The sequence below is a fragment of the Hemicordylus capensis genome, chromosome 2, assembly GCF_027244095.1.
Source record: "Hemicordylus capensis ecotype Gifberg chromosome 2, rHemCap1.1.pri, whole genome shotgun sequence".
Taxonomy (NCBI): domain Eukaryota; kingdom Metazoa; phylum Chordata; class Lepidosauria; order Squamata; family Cordylidae; genus Hemicordylus; species Hemicordylus capensis.
Window position 1 is genome coordinate 64,128,397 of NC_069658.1, and position 12,480 is coordinate 64,140,876.

The window sequence follows — 12,480 nt, forward strand, 5'->3', positions numbered from 1 at the left end:
CATCAGATAGACACCAGCAACAGTCACTGGAAGTACTGTGCTGGGGGTGGATAGGGCCAGTTACTCTCCCCCTGCTAGATAAAGAGAATCACCATGGTAAAAGGTGCCTCTTTGCCCAGTTAGCATGGGCACCCAGTTAGCAGGGACCTCTAAATACCAGTTGCAGGGGAACAACAGCAAGAGAGAGGACATGCCTTTACCTGTAGATTTCTCAGAGGCATCTGGGTCCCCACTGTGTGAATCACAATGCTGGACTGGGTGGGCCTTGGGCCTGATCCAGCAGGGCTTTTCTTATTTTATTTATTTATTTTTATTTACATTTATATCCCGCTCTTCCTCCAAGGAGCCCAGAGCGGTGTACTACATACTTATTGTTTATCCTCACAACAACCTTGTGAAGAAGGTTAGGCTGACAGAGAAGTGACTGGCCCAGAGTCACCCAGCTAGTATCATGGCTGAATGGGGATTTGAACTCGGGTCTCCCCAGTCCTAGTCCAGCACTCTAACCACTACACCTCAGATGTTGCTGAACTACAACTCTCATCATCCCCAACCACAATAAATCATAGCTAGGGTTGATGGGAGTTGTAGTTCAACCATATCTGGAATAACATAGGTCCTGAATCTCAGTCTGAACTAGATCATCTCCCTTTCCCACCCTTTCACAGTGACACTGGGACCACTACTAACAGAAGCAGTAACCTGAGGTTTATCTTGATGGCAATTTATTCAAACATAAAAACAGATTGTGCTTGGAGGTTTTATGGGGCATTTACATGATGTTTAAGCATGTCACATAACTTTTTACTGCCATCTGCTGACAATGCGTGAAATACCTGTGTTTTTCCCCAAGTCAGAATAAAAATAGTGGCTGACATCCAGACTAAATTACTCCTGAGTAGTCCTATTTAAATTAAATAATCTTTTAGAATAACTTCTCAGTAGTATTATTGAATAACTTAGTCTGGGTGTCAGCCAGTGTTTTTAAAAGGCACAAGGTTATGTTTGTTTTTTACAGAGTGTCTGCAGATGGCCAGCAGAAAGCACTAAGAAATTTCAATATAGGAACATAGGAAGCTGCCATATACTGAGTCAGGCCATTGGTCTATCTAGCTCAGTATTGTCTTCACAGACTGGCAGCGGCTTCTCCAAGGTTGCAGGCAGGAATCTTTCTCAGCCCTATCTTGGAGATGCCAGGAAGGGAACCTTGAATCTTCTGCTCTTCCCAGAGTGGCTGTATCCCCTGAGGGGAATATCTTACAGTGCTCACACTTCTAGTCTCCCATTCATATGCAACCAGGGTGGACCCTTCTTAGCTAAGGGGACAAGTCATGCTTGCTACCACAAGACCAGCTCTCCTCTCCTCTATATGTAAATACCTTGTAAAATCTCCCATCACAGTTTGTGTTTATGCCGGAATGCATTGCTGGCTAGATAGACCACCAGTAAGCAGGCAAATGACTGGGTTGGGTTTGGGTGTGTATGCTGTGACCTCAAAATCCACCAGCCCCAATATCTGCCACCTTTCACAGCCCGCTTCAAGTTGCTGCATAGACAGGCTGCTTCTTTGTCTAAGCTGTTGTTGCCAGGCAACACTCATTTCCAGAAAATGGCAATTCCCCCTTGGACCTCCGCAATCCGGAGGAAGAAACAGCAGCCACAGAAACACCAAGAAGGCTGTGGAAAGTACTTTCCCCATCACTATCCCTCAGTGCTCCTGCCATTGAGAACCAGTTGCTGGGAGCAAGTGCCACTATTTCAGTTGCCCAGGGCCCAGTAACTGAAGGAAAGGATGAGATTGGCCTGGTGCCACCCACTTGTCAGACTGACAGTGGTTGCCCTGGTTCTACAGCACCCCTCACTTGTCTGCAGAATATTCACTTTTAACCAGCAGGTAGTGCTATTCAGTTATCTACAGGGATTTTTCTGAAAGCCAGTTGGCAACTTCTTGTTTCTGGAATACAACTCCCATCACCCCTGCCTTCTAACATTGTGGCAGGGGATGATGGGAGCCAGGAACATGCTGCCAGTCAAACCAAGAGAGGAGAGCTGGTCTTGTGGTAGCAAGCATGACTTGTCCCCTTAGCTAAGCAGGGTCTGCCCTGGTTGCATATGAATGGGAGACTAGAAATGTGGGCACTGTAAGATATTCTCCTCAGGGGATGGAGCCGCTCTGGGAAGAGCAGAAGGTTTCAAGTTCCCTCCCTGGCTTCTCCAGGATAGGGCTGAGATAGATTCCTGCCTGCAACCTTGGAGAAGCCGCTGCCAGTCTGTGAAGACAATACTGAGCTAGATAGAGCAATGGTCAGACTCACTATATGGCAGCTTCCTATGTTCCTGTTCCTATGTTCCAAGGAGTAGTCAGGAGCAAGCGGAAGCATACCTAGGTTATTTTAAGATCTGGACCAAATGGTGTTATGGGGGCCCCCTTGTTACACAGCCCAGGGCAGACAAGAGGGCACACATGCTGCTTTTCCTGCTAAGAAATCTTTTCATTTGCTCAGAGGCTCTCCCATGCCTTCCATCCCAGTGGAGGGTCCAAGCCAGAGAAAACTGTGTGTCCAAGCTGGAGAAACCTTTATCTGATTAATATCTCCTGATTAACCCACCAACCCTCAACATTGCATGACTTCAGAGTCAAATATATTTGACCTTTTAAATATATGGCAAGAGAAAATTATGAAAAAAAAATCTGTTTATACAAGATTGATACCCCTCTCACACAAGACCAGCCAGCTTTAAAAGCTCAGTATTGTCTTCACAGACTGGCAGCAGCCTCTCCAAGGTTGCAGGCAGGAATCTCTCTCAGCCCTATCTTGGGAAGCCAGGGAGGGAACTTGGAACCTTCTGCTCTTCCCAGAGCGGCTCCATCCCTTGAGGGTGCTCACACTTCTAGTCTCCCTTTCAGATGCCACCAGGGCAGACCCTGCTTAGCTAAGGGGACAAGTCATGCTTGCTACCACAAGACCAGCTCTCCTCTCCGATACTGATCTGCTTCAGACAGGCAGCCTCTTATGCCTTTCCTGTCTGCAGGAAAGTCAATTACAGACCTCACAGGATGGGGCCAGCATAGAGCCTGGGACTCAAAAGCTGCTTCAGTGCCAAAAGTTGCCACAAGATGCAGTGATGAGCAGAGTCCCAGCCTCAGAGAACTATGATGAGCACTTTGCACTATTCCAAATGTTTCTGTTGGATGAGACTTATAGAGACTTATCGTCTCTTTGCTTTATTTCCAGAGCCATCGGGAAGCAGAGCCGAATGGAAGCAAGCTGACTCCTCCAGGTGGCAGATGTATTAACCCTGCAATTGCAGTGGCCAGAGAAAGCCTATGCACCCCAAGCATACCTGTCAAAATGTCCTTATTTTCCCATTCATGTTTACGCCCAGAGATGTACATTTTGGACAGTATACAAATATGTTAAATAAATGCTGGCAGGAATGTCCACAGTGTTTCATCTTTAATTAACTCATAGCATCCTCTTTTTCTCTCTTATTCAGAAGTGACAAACTGGTCACAAACTCTTTTATCACCTGAAGACTGGGGTTTAAATCAAGGGTATAACAACAAGGGAGCAAATCGTAGCAGTGCCCCCGAATGATAATTCTGCTCCCCTATTTGCCAGAAAACTCTTTTATGGTGGCATATCTCTGCCCCCCACCCTTCCATGACCAATACCACACCCCTAGTTTATATGTCCTGCCTCTTGAAGAGTTTGGAATTAAATGTCTTGTAGCCATTAGGTAAGACTACCCAAGATGCACTCCATCTTCAGACTCTTGCAGATGTTTAGGTTCCGCTAGCATCTCCAGGTTTTTCCCCTCCCCTCTCCCCACTTTTTTTTTTTTTTTTTTGCCTGCCAGGCTAATGAAGAGTAGTTTTGTAGAGCTCACAAACTTGTGTTCACAACTGTGTGTCATCCTGGTTTGTCTCAATAACTTCCAGACTGAGGGTTTTTGTATTTTCCTTGATTACTTTTCCTATGACTTCTGTGGCTCCAAACTTATCTCTGTCAGGCATAACATCTGAAGGCTGGAGAGAGCTTCCCAGCTATCACGGGACATTGGATCATTTTATTAAATCTTTGCTAGGCAAAACCGGAGCTATTGACTCATTCACAGAAATCAATATGACCACCCTCATAACAGTATGTTAAGAAGAAAACAAACCAGGAGAGCATTGGACAAATGCTCTAGCAACAGATGGTGCTCTGTGTAACACAGAACTTGATATTTGTCTGAAGATGACTAAGCTTTCCACACTTGGAGAGTAAACAAAAGTTGACCTTGATTGCAATGTGTTTGCTGAGGGGCTAGTGTGACTCTTTTCTCACATTTCACAGGCCTAGAAAAAAATATTAGAGAAACTGCAAGACTACAGTACCCCAAAATGCTTGCTTTGGAATGACAATAGTGTGATAAGAACAGAGATAACTGGACAAGAGCTCCAATTAAGTCTCTTAGTCCTTTTAGGAGAAGAACTAAGGCTTCACGGCTCTTATAAGATTAGCCATTCACTTATCGCCAACATCCATGACTGAAATAGCTGCTGCTCTTTTATCTAATCAAAGGGAAAGGGAAACATTGCTGGTGGCAAAATGGCATTTAATATGGTTTTCAGAAGGTGGGGGAATGTTGGGAACTCATTTCCAAAGAACTGGGGTTTATTCTTTTGCTTTTGGAATATAAAATCAGACAAAATGTAACCAGTGAGATGTTACTGTACTGATTGTCGGTCATTGCTAAGTCTCTTGACCTCAAGAGTTGCAGAGGAAGGGAGTTTTGTTCTCTGTAGTCCTCCTCTCTGCCCAGTTCTTTCTCAGCTATAATTCCCCTTGGCCTCCTTTGGTCTGTAGGGAACTGTGAGCTGGTCTCATCCTTGGTCTGCTTTGCTTTTATTGATGCCATACTAGACCCCACCTCCTTATCCTTCCCCCCTGTTCCTGTTCCTCCCTTCCTGCTTCCTCCCTTATTTCAGCTCTGCTTTGCCCTGTTAACTGTTTCTTTCCCCTTCTCTCTCCAGGAGGCTTTTCAGACAGCAGGCTTTACCATGGGTTTACTGTGAGGCTTTACTGTGAGTTCGGTAGGGATGTGCATGGATCTGGCTCCCTTTGAGCTGATGGTGGGGGCAAGGGTGGATTTAAGGACAGGGGAGGGTGCATTTACCCCTGCCGTGCTCCCCCCTCTAGTGTTCTGCAGATAAATAGTCCCGCGGGGCAGCAGTGTACCTCCCTGCCGCTCTGTTGTTTCTGTGACTGGAAGTGCCTTGAGTACATGCACGCATCACACACACACACGCACACACACAACATAGGTGCCCGCAATGTGCTCACATGCGCAAGGCACTTCCCATTGCTTCTGGTCATGGAAGCAACGGGGTGGCAAGGATGTACGCTGCCACCCCACAGGACTATTGGAGAAGCCTCTGCCAGTCTGTGAAGACAATACTGAGCTAGATAGACCAACGGTCTGACTCAGTACATGGCAGTTTCCTATATTCCCATGCTCCTATTTATCTGCAAAGTGCCGGAGGGGGACACACAGCAGGAGGGGAGGAGTGCACCCTCCCATGTCCTTAAATCCACTCCTGCCCCCGTGTTAGAAGCAGTTCAAACGCGGGGTTCCAAACCTGTTTGGCATTTTAAGAATAAAGCACTGAACAGGTTTGTGCACATACCTAGAATTCAGGGCATAACGGATACTCTGAGGCAAAAAGAGAATTTTTTTAAAAAACCCAGACATAAATTAGGTTAGGTTCCGATATGGAAGAAAAAGCCTGAATCATGTGTGGTTCCATAATCAACCATAACTGGACCTCTCCAGTAGATCACAAAAGGCGGCAAAGTTCATGTTAAAGGAGGTGCTCTCTTAAATAGCCTGGACTCAAGCCCTTAAGGGCTTTATAGCATTTTGTATTTCACCCAGAAACATATCGGCAGCCAGTGCAGTTCTTTCAAAACCAGTGTTATATGAATAGGTGAATCTAGGGTAGGGTAGGGCAGCCTATCCAGGGTAGGGCAGCCAGGGCATGTGCCCTAGGCACCACTTGGGGGGGCACCAGTGCCATGCTGCTCCCCACTCCCTCCGCAATTCATGATTTCTTTAAAAAAAAATTTTAATGTTTAACCTGTAGTCCTTTGGGGGAGCTTCCTAAAGGCCACGGGGGAGGCGGTCTGTCTGCAAAGGTTCCCCCTCCCCCTGCCAGCCTTTTAAATCACTGCTGCAGCCATCCTGGTCTGATTTTCAGGCCTGTTCAGGCCTAAAAAGATCAGTGCGGTGGCCATTTTGGAGGTCGCCGCACATGCTCAAAAGGCCTCTGCGAAGCCTGGCAAGGCCTAAGACCTCACAGGGACCATTTGAGCATGTGTGACGGCAAAATGGCCTCTGTGAGGCCCTAGTCTAGTTTTTCCCCTGATCTAAGGAGTTGGAAGAATGAAAGTGACAATGGACCCAAGCATTAAAAAACCCAGATATAAATGGCAGAAAAGTTAGTGGACAAAACATCCCTTAAAAAGACAAGGTTGGTGTAATACCTTGTAAGCTGGCAAAATTGAAGGAGGGGGGAGAGGCAAGGAATAAAATGGAAATATTCACTCACATGCTGTTTAATTCTCTATACAGAGCTCTGTCTTTATCTGCATATTTGTCAAGCGATCTGATTATAAGGTTTGTGGGATTTCAAACTTAGAAAGTGCCTGCCTTTAACTTGTGTGGTGCTTAAAAAAACAACAAGCTGCTGTAAGAATTCACACCCAGAAATGTTACGTTTGCAATGTATTGCCATCCCTGTGTTGTGCAGTCTTACCATACTGATAAATGGCTTCTCTTTTGAAATAAGTGGTTAACGTGCTGCAAATTATTCCCTTCAATTTATCTGAGTTGTACTCGGGTTTTTATTGCCTGAGCAACACAAGTAGGTTTGCTCAAGTTTCCTTCCCTTCTAAAAAAAGTTATATTTTAGAATGTCTTCTTTAAAAAATCAATGCAACTCCCTTTTTACCTTGAACACAATTGTTTTTAAAAGACATATTGAATAGTCATGCTGTGATTCTGATTGACTAGTGCATTTGATAAACTAGACATAAAGTTTACTGTCCAGTCTGCCTGTTGCCTGCATCCATATTGAACAATTTGTCACTTTTAAAATTATTTCATTGGCCCTTGGTGCACCTTCCCCCTTTCTCAGCCTGTAGCTACTTTGCAGGGAAGTCAGTTTGCTCTAGCTGGTAGTATTTTTCCCCTCCGCATGCCAGGCAGATCTTGAAGGGATGGGACAGGGGCAACCTTTTACTAAACCTTTGCAGTGCGGCAGAGACAGAAAATTGGTGACAGTAGTGCAGGATATATTATTGTTATAAATTCTCTCTCTCTCTCTCTCTCTCTCTCTCTCTCTCTCACACACACACACACACACACACACACACCATTTTTCTAATTCGAATATCACACTGTTTTGCTGTTCTGTGGCTAGCTGCAACTTCCACCTTCTTCCTGATCAGGCTGCTGGATCCAAGCCTATTGTAAGCTGCTAGATAATTCAAATTGTTTTGGGCCCCTAGGATTTCCCATTGCAACCATCTCCCTTTAAGACAAAAGCTGTTTGGACAGAAAAAAACCCATCCCTGAATTTCTTGGAGGCAGCAACCTGTAAGAGGTGTGCTGAGGTGGCAGAGCATTTGCTAAAGAGAGCTTTTACTGCTTAGTTCTGTGGAGGCATGCCCAGCACATGGATGTGCTGCGTTTCCTTGGGAAGGCAACTGGCACATACAGGTGAAACTCGGAAAATTAGAATGTCGTGCAAAAGTCCATTAATTTCAGTAATGCAAATTAAAAGGTGAAACTGATATATGAGACAGACGCATTACATGCAAAGTGAGATAAGTCAAGCCTTAATTTGTTAGAATTGTGATGATCATGGCGTACAGCTCATGAAAACCCCAAATCCACAATCCCAGAAAATTAGAATATTACATGGAACCAAGAAGACAAGGATTGAAGAATAGAACAATATCGGACCTCTGAAAAGTATAAGCATGCATATGTATTCAGTACTTGGTTTGGGCCCCTTTTGCAGCAATTACTGCCTCAATGCGTCGTGGCATGGATGCTATCAGCCTGTGGCACTGATGAGGTGTTATGGAAGACCAGGATGCTTCATTAGCGGCCTTCAGCTCTTCTGCATTGTTTGGTCTCATGTCTCTCATCCTTCTCTTGGCAATGCCCCATAGATTCTCTATGGGGTCAGGTCAGGCGAGTTTTCTGGCCAATCAAGCACAGTACACTGTATACTTTTCAGAGGTCCAATATTGTTCTATTCTTCAATCCTTGTTTTATTGGTTCCATGTAATATTCTAATTTTCTTGGATTGTGGATTTGGGGTTTTCATGAGCTGTACGCCATGATCATCACAATTATAACAAATTAAGTCTTGACTTATCTCGCTTTGCATGTAATGCGTCTGTCTCATATATCAGTTTCACCTTTTAATTTGCATTACTGAAATTAATGGACTTTTGCACGATATTCTAATTTTCCGAGTTTCACCTGTATGTGCCACATGTCTGGTTGTATGTGTGTATTGCTTACAACCTGTTCCTCCAGAAAATGTCTGGAGTTGTATTTTTGAGCTGATACTATGGTAAAGTTATCTGAAAGATGGGTGTCAGATGTTTGGACAGGGGCGCAATTTCAGTGCTTGCCCTAGGTGCTAGTTTCCCTAGATATGCCTATGGGTCCTTTCGTGTTGTCCCAGAGACCAATCTGGCTGCTGCATTCTGTACCAACTGTAGTTTCTGGACTTCATACAAAGGCAGCTCCATTTAGAGCACATTACAATAGTCAAGCCTGGAGGTTATGAGCATATGTACCACTCTTTTAAGGCCATTCACCTCTAGAAATGGACGTAGCTGACGTATCAGCCAAAGCTGATAAAAAGCACTGCTGGCCACTGCCTCAAACTGAGAAATCAGGGAGAGCTTTGGGTCCAGGAGCACTCCCAAGCTGCCTACCTGATCTTTCAGGGGGAGTGTAACCTCGACCCCCCACAGTCAGTACCTCTGTCATTTGGAATCAACTTCTGTTTGTTATCCCTCATAACATCCAGCTTATTACCACCTCCAGGCAGGCATTTAGTGAAGATATGCCATTTCCTGATGAGGTCAACATGGAGAAGTAAATCTGGGTGTCATCAGCATATTGATAATATCCAGCACCTAGGCTAGTAACCTTTTGTAATGATTCATTTATTTCCTGTAGATTCACGGACATTGTAAACAAAGCAATTGGGAATAGTGGATTGACTTCTTGGGTGACCTAGAAAATAGTAGGCAGCTCAGGCAGTAAAGACAAATGGAACACAGACACAACAGCAGCTTCTGTGTGCTGTGTGCAATGCAGTAATTAGATACCTTTCATTGTATCTGAATATCACACCCACTCACCCACTGCAGAGGCAGTTGAATAGGAAATATCTTTCCCTCAGCAGGCTATCTTTCAGATCGGTTCCAGCAGAAATGGTGGGCACCCTCATTGGTAAAAGATCTCAATGGTAAAATAATAGTCTTAAGCCCTGTATATTTCTGATTATATAATTTCAAAAGCCGCCTTCGGACATAACACCAAACTGGAGGCAACCATGCCAGAGTTTCAGGTTTGTGGTTGTCCGAATGTAGGAATTGGCGGTTGCTAGCAATGCTTTTCTGCCTGCTCCCAGGAGCCCCTCATTTGTATTTGAGTCTCTAGGCTTGGATGTCTCACTCTTGACATGCTCAGGAGCCTCACAGCATTGTTATCTCTCTGTTTATGACACATGGGGACAGGTCACTTAGCGACAGTGGGCAAGTCACTCCTAGATTTGGCTCCTAACAAGCAAATTGGAAAGGAAAACAGATGCACGCCCTCCCTATGCTGGGATTCCCTAAGCAGACCCCAGAAGTTAACTAAAAACAGGTTAACTCTCTGCCAAGATTACTCTGCACTCAGAGTGAACTGCCTTACCTTCTCCTCCTCTCTCAAAGGATAGCAGCAAGCTAATGCACCCATTAACTCAGCAGGAAGAACCCATATAAGGCTTGTGGAGGTAAATATCCCCCCCCCTCAAAAAAGAGGTTGAGTCAGTGATAAAGGCCTAAGAGATGCACCCATTAAAAGTACTGATTGGATTATTGGACCATGCAGATTTCTTTTCCTCACGTCTATTCACTTGGTTTTCATGACAAAAGCCTTGGCATACCTCTGCAATTCCCACATTGTTACACACATGAAGAGAGATCAGCAACAATGGAATCCTTGCCGGTCCCACCCAACACACCAACCCAACAAAAATAGTCAATTGGAATGTGCCCCCGGGAAACGTTTTTGGGTGTAAGGAGTCTCAATTTCATTATCCAATGTGCTCCTTGTGTACCCACTACCTTGGAGTCACCAGCTGCTTGGGTGATTTACTGTTCATGGGCCACGCCAGGCTGTGTTCAGTACTTTGAACCACCCTTCAGATCAGCTTTCTTGCCCAGCCTGATCTTCCCAGTCTTCCTCGCTAACATAGGAAGCTGATTCCATGGAGGAAGCACCCTCGTGGATTCATCTCTATCAACTAACCCCTCCAACCTTCTTGCACCCGCCTTTGCCTGGGCTGTCCCGGAGGAATTTATTTTTATTTATTTATTTGATTTATATACCACCCTTCCAAAATGGCTCAGGGCGGTTTACAATCCTTAAAAGATTGAATGAGGTCCCTTGGTGATTCCAGGAGCCTTGAAATCTCTTTGTCCAGATCAGGTGAAATGAGCATTTGCCCCTCACTGGTCCCAATTCTATCTCTATTCCCCTTTCTTAAATCCAACCACTTCTCTCTCTAAGAAGTCTCTTTCTCTTGCCTGCCTGGGAACTTATACAATTAGGATTTTAAGCTAAAATGCCTTACTGCAGTTAACCAGATTTTTGATAGTAGTATTGCTTTAACCACACATTTATTTCCACTGTACACCTACCTACAATAAATATCCTCTTGTGATTTTGAAACGTTTGTGTCTCAGTCCAGTCATTTCCTGAGTCCACAACTTTGCACAAACTAAATCTGATGTGAAACTGTCCTTTCTGTGCTAATTTCCCCATGTAAGCCCGAACATCGATATAGGGGTGTTCACCAAACACCCCAGGGCAGTTTCATTAACACTGTCAAAAAACCCACTGTACTGTCACAAAAGCGACCCAAAATTTTCAACTCCAGACCTGAATTGGAACCTTCAGTTCCACTTGAGTTTCACTGCTGAAAGCTCAGGTCAGAAGGTGGCAGTGTGTCATTTGAAGACTGCCGCTGTGTAAAAGTCAGGGGCATAGCAAGGTTGGAGTGGGCCCAGAGACAAGATTTTAAAATGCACCCCTCTCACTGAAGCTCAACTCATGAAGTAAAGAAATCTCAAATGAGGCTGAATAGTGGTAACAAAAAGCATAGTAAAATACCACCGTTGAACATCATCCTAAATTAGTTTTTAAAAGGTTTTGTAAATTGTGGACGATGCAAGTCATTTAATGGTACTAGAGAAAGACATGCTGTTCTGGTAGCTCCAGGTCTTAACACTCACTTCAATTTCGGAGGATGAATACAACTGAAGGAAGCCCGGGCGGGTGCATGGCTGGGGGAGTCAGTCATGTGACTTGCCTCTGGGGCCTAACTGTCCCCCCTTGCCTTATTATAGTTATGCCCCTGATAAAAGTGGATAGGAAGCTCCTCCCTCTCTCCTTCTCTGATTGGCTGCCGTGGCTTTCCTTCATATGAAGGAGGAAGCCCGTGCAGCTAGTTTATCTCCCCTTGCAGTCTCCCAGACTGTTGATCAGCATAGTCTGGGAGCAGGGCAGGGGGAATGGGGCAAACTGTGGGTTGGTTTGCCATTACGTGTGAAGGCGGCCACATAATGAATTACAGGTACTGCAATAAAATGCCAATGAGATTGTTTTTTTAAAAAATTGTCACAGTTTGCCTGTTTGAAAATTTCATTCATAAAGAACTTGAGGGGGGTAGTAGTCAAGAACAATATGTAAATATTTAAAATGTCTCCGCACCCCCACAAACCTATCTGAGCAGCCCAAAAACACAGAAGGCCTATTGCAGACCCAATGCTTCTGATCTCTAACCATGGTTCAGATGTATTTCCACTGCTTCCAACTCTTCTTTCTTAAAGCTAAATTCCTCCATTTTTTTCCTGCTAGCAGTTTTAACTGTGGAAACATGTACTGTGGATGCACGTACTTCCGGCCACTTCCAGCCGATGAAGGCAACGGGGTGGCAGGGTAGTACGCTGCCACCCCGAGGGGCTTTGATCCAACAGAGCACCAGTGGGGGGAATGCAGCGGGAGGGGTAAGTGCACCCTCACCCGCCCTTAAGGAAACACCCCCACCGCCTCCAGAATGCCAAAATGGCCCCAGTAGCCAAAACGTTTTGGAGGCCTCTATAATGGCCTCCAAAACATTTCGAGCTTAAGCCT